Source organism: Castanea sativa, chromosome 1 (genome assembly GCF_040712315.1).
Source record: "Castanea sativa cultivar Marrone di Chiusa Pesio chromosome 1, ASM4071231v1".
Classification (NCBI taxonomy): domain Eukaryota; kingdom Viridiplantae; phylum Streptophyta; class Magnoliopsida; order Fagales; family Fagaceae; genus Castanea; species Castanea sativa.
In genome coordinates this window covers 45899865-45905126 of record NC_134013.1, presented here as the reverse complement: position 1 = coordinate 45905126, position 5262 = coordinate 45899865, and the positions used below count along the sequence as shown (strand labels likewise).

Sequence of the window (5262 nt, the reverse complement as noted above, 5' to 3'; positions counted from 1 at the left end):
ATTGACACAATGGGTCACGACCGTGGCGAAGCTTGAATAAATAGTACACTCATCCACCTAATAATCTTCAGTACCTAACTGTCAACAAGCTGTACTTCAATGCGTGTTAGTTTGTCCCGTGTTACTTAACAAATCTATTTTTGAGGGATGGTTGGACTTTGACAGCTTAATAATTAGGACCATGTAATATATTCAATTGTTTCTAATATATATATATTCAATCAAATGACCTTCATTTATGATTTTTTCATGGCCCAAGTGTTCGGAGTTCAAAGCACAACAATCACTACAGTGAAGTGGAGGAATATGAGGAATAATAAAAACAAACCATGTGGAAAAATGTGGTGCATGGGCATGATCTGTTTATTTACTATTTAGGATATTTATATGATGCAGATCTATCTTGAATATAAATTTAGCACGTTAAATCATATGTTCATCAATTATTTATGAAATTTCCAGCATCTATGTTCATTTTTATATAAAATATAATCATGACAAAACTCAAACATGATAATTAAGTTCAATATAGGATAGGTATATAAATGAGAAATATGTTAGAAACTAATCTAAATTTTTTTTTTCCTATATAACAAATGTAAGGTCACAATTTAGTGCCCAGGCCCAACAAAAAAGAGAACGTGGGCCCAAAGAGCCCGATACAATGAATTTCTAAAGTGTGGGCTAAAAATCTTGATTCTAATAAGTTTGAACGTTCATGGAAATGACCCAAGACCACAAAACCATATAAATGAACAAATTTATATGATGAAATCTATCCTCGGACTCAAGCCGAGAACCAAATATTTATATTTCTTCTCACTTTAAAGATTCTTTATAAATATTTTTCTCCCCCCTTGTCTACAGGACCTCCTCCCTTCTTATAGTCCCACACTCATTCCTCATTCAGATTGCCCCCCCTTGATACTTGTCCCATCCCCCCCTTTTGGAAGTCCCTAGATCATAGCTGTTGTCACGCCCCAAACCCTAAAGGGTCCAAAGCGTGAGAAAGACGTCTCAAGTACTTGTAAATTTTTTTTTTTTTTTTTACATTTTTTTTATTCAATCCACATAAATCCTATCAAGTACCAACATCAAGAATTATCATAATAATTCCATTGAATATACTCTCAAAGTAAGTCAGAGCTTTAAGCATTAATTACAAGGACCATTGGCCACAAAAGAATAGAGGTCCGAATAAATAATTACATAACAACAGCTTGTCCCATAAGTGGGAATACAGTCACAATCACTACAATATACAAAAGAATGACTCAAGCCTATTCTAAGATGTACATCATCTAGTAACTCCATTACAAAAGTTCAGCCTTCATCAGTAGTTAGTCTAACTACTATTACCCACCAAAAAGCTGTCTCAAAATATTGTTGCCTACTCTGAAAAGTTTATAAAAATAATGGGATGAGACAGGGTCCAGTAAGTAGCATAATTAATGGGGGTGGGGGAAATGCAAGTTTTAGCTTCAATAAAAATAATATGACAAGAATGATTAAATAATGAAAAATTATAAAATTTCTCTATGTAACTACCTTGAAACAATATACTATAATCTGTGAGCATCAACAATATAATTTCCAAAACCATAATATCTAACATAAGATAAATTATCACAATAATATACCACACTACCACATAGACCGGTCAGGGGATCCACTCATTCACAACTAGCATGATATTGTTCTCTTTGGTATGCAGACTCTTGGCCCCATGGACAGCAGCCTCACCCATACCCTCAAGGTTTTTCTCTCCCCCCATGGGCAGCAGAGAGAGCGCGTCAAATAGGCCCTCTCTTGCATGTGGTCTCTTGGCCCCGTGGACAGCAGCCTCACCCACACACAATTAAGGAATCTCTTCCCCCCATGGACAGCAGGGAAGAACGCATCATCCAAAGTGAAAGAGCACTGACCTGGATTTGATTCCGTTGTCACAAAGACTACGAAAACCAAATCGGGTGATCACCGGGAAATCACACATGGCATGGTGTTAAAACTACATGATGCTCACATGTTGCATTACTTTGAAACACATAGTTTATATCCAAGTAGTTTCAGAAAAACCTTAAATGATCTATTTCCACAAAGTTTGTAAGGTTTTCAACTTCATTCTTGCCAAAAGCATTTTCTTATCAATTTCTCAAGTACTAAGACAAGATAAGCATCTTTAAATTTTTCAATACACCATAAAATCCATGATTTTCTTATCAAAGATTAAATAAAAGATGCTCATTTTTCCATGTCAACAATTCATGCATTTCCCCAAATGCAATACCACATATAATGCATTTTCATATATATTAATATATAATAGGGTCACAACACAACATTTTTTTTTAAGAAAACATATATCCATATATGATTTTCCAAAATGTGTTTGACCCAAAAACATCATTTATGAAACATGGTTATTTTCCAAAAATATCCCATTAAGAAGCTACTTACCTCACAACCACAAAAGCCTAACTCTCCAAGCTCCAAGGAGATTAGCTAGAACCTAAACAATATCAAGTAAATCTATCACAATAAGTATAGAGCTTGAAATTGTATCTAGCCACAATTTAGGATTTGCCAAATAAACACTTAATTAGGCAAGCCTAGTATTTAACCTCATCAATAATAATATATACCATTTCCAAAGTTTCTCAACAAATTGATTCATAAGGCATCAACTCCAATTTATAAAGTTAACCCATTTCATATCATCTCCAACATTATGACTAACTTTCATAAGATTTACACTACATCATTAGGAGACCCATGAAAGCAAAAATCAAAATATCCTCTAAGACAAGAAATTTAGAACTTCAACTAACTCCAAATAACCTAATGGCAATGGAAAAATTAAATTTACCAACCATCATACATTATAACTTAAAACCCCTAAATTTTTCCACCATACATAAACCTTAAATAGCCATTTTAGCACAAAATATATATACCCACTCATCAAAAATTCCACTAGTACAAAACCCATACATAAAAACACATAAATATCACTTCCAATGCTCATAAATCACCTGGGTATCATTATCAAAGCTTAGATAAAAATATCCTCAAGCAAAAGTGTAAACCCCACCAAAAAAATTAGAAATTTTTACCTCAAATAAAATGATGAAGATGCTTAGGGGCTCCTAAGTATTTTTTTGGTGATCTTGTTGGAAAAATGATGGTGAGATGGTGTGGTTTGGAGTGGAGGCTAGTGGGTGAGCTTGAGAAATGAGTGAAGAGGAGCTACCGAAAATGAAAAAGAAGAAAAAGAAGGAAAAGAGAAGTAAGCAAGAGTGAGAAGACGGTCAAAGGATAAGGGGGTGAGTGGAAATGAGTGATGGGGAGTGGGGTTAGGTAGGGAGCACGTGGGAGCTTAAAAAAATCTGACTTTTCTCCCTTTTTTTTTTGTTGTTGACTGGGACGTCACAGCTGTAAGGTTGAAAATCACTGTTCAGGTATTACTTCCTCATAAATGCGGCTAGAGACTTTGGCACAGAGCATTCAATGCGGGTGCAGTGGTAGTAGCTTTCTTTAACATCTTTTCTTTACCCCCTTGCTCTCTGTGCCTCTTTCTCCCCCATATTTTCATCTCCCAGACCTTTTAGAATATCATTCTAGTAAACATGACGTATCACTGGATCCTTGTTGTACTCAGCCGAGGAGGTAGTCTTCCTCGTATTTATTCAGATTCATCTCACCTACTATATTTGCTTTTGGGACTATAAGTTCGACATTATTTATTACCATTAATCCGTCATCGGACAATCAAACGTTCTCGGCTAAGCCCATGGCCTAAAAAATGTATCTTGGGTCTTTTGTCCCCACAACAAATATTTGAAATTTTAATATAATATGTGAAACATGTATATTCATCATTTAGCAATAGCAATTAGGACACGCTTTCACATACTCACATGATCGTGCATTCTTATACTTTTTAATTAGTGTAAAGTAAGTTGCATTGAATTTGTTTATCGTACAAGCTTTTGGGCAATACAAAAATTACCATTTTTGTATGACAAGCGCACGGAAAATTCATAGTTATTCTCGGAATATAGTGAAATTGTGCTCCCTCCTTTCATATTCACGATGGACTATATCATGAATTTAATGAGTGGACTCTACCATAAATGTGAGAGGAGAGAGCACCATTCACTGTGTTCCAAGAGTACCTAAGAATTATTTCGCATGAAAAATTGCCTTTTTTTTTTCTTATTTTTTATAACATCATCATTATTTGATATCTTTTTTTGAACTTGTTTTCAAGTGGGTGGGTGTAACCGTGTAAGACTAAATTAATTTGGTGGCCCATATGATGAGGCACATGTTATAAGTTGGAAGTTTAGTAAGAAAATCATTATATATCTTTAAGCTCTCGTTTGGGATGAGAGAATGGAATGAAATGAAAATAATAATTTTATAATATTATTCCATTTCTTTTATTTGGGGGTTTTAATGGAGAGAATGGAAAATCTATTACCTTGTTTTGGAGTTTAAGGCTTCGTTTGGGGGTTCATAAGGGAATGGAATGAAATTGAATTAAATGTTTATAAAAGAATGGAAATGAATGAAATGGAATAAGTAACCTTGTTTGAATGTTTTAAAATAAAGTAATAGAAATGAATGCAAATAAATGGAATGTAAGTAATCTTATTTGGGAGAAATATAGAGAGAAATGAATGGAATCATTTTATGAAAATATTACTATTAGACCCTTATTTTAAAATAAAGGGCTGAATATATAGGGGTATTTTGGGAATTTTAGTAAAAAAATTTCATTAAATCTAATTTCATTCCTCCAATTCCTCCCAATTTCAGGAGAATAAAAATTTGAGGTTTTAAGGGAATAGAGAGGAATGAGTGTTCCCTCTTACCTATTTCATTTCCTCCCACTTAAACTCCCAAACAAGGGAATGAATTTTCCATTCTCTCCATTAAAACTCCCAAACAAAGGAATGGAAAAATATTCTAAAATTATTCTTTTTATCCCTTTCCATTCTATTCCATCCCTCCTTCCAAACAATGGTTAAATGAGAGAGAATAGAATGGGTAGGAAGGAACACTTATTCCTCTCTATTTTCTTATGATAGGCTAGCAATGCATCGACCCCTTTGGCAAATTAATTAATTAATTATCCAAGTTAATTAATTAAGTCAATTTAACATGCGATAGTGTGGTAGCACAAACAAATCATCAATTAAACTAAATGCAGTGGAAAATAAATTTAACACGGTGATTTGTTTATGAATGGGGAAAACC

General features: G+C 33.9%; 1 long non-coding RNA gene across 1 annotated transcript; it reads right to left on the bottom strand.

Moving 5' to 3' along the window:
• Window positions 1-1109: 1109 nt before the first annotated feature.
• On the bottom strand, window positions 1110-3288 carry LOC142622323 (uncharacterized). The gene is made up of 3 exons (XR_012841890.1): window positions 3114-3288; window positions 2458-2509; window positions 1110-1395 (listed from the first exon to the last, which is right to left on the bottom strand). It is a non-coding gene; the product is annotated as an uncharacterized LOC142622323 (long non-coding RNA).
• Between the last annotated feature and the right edge of the window lie 1974 nt (window positions 3289-5262).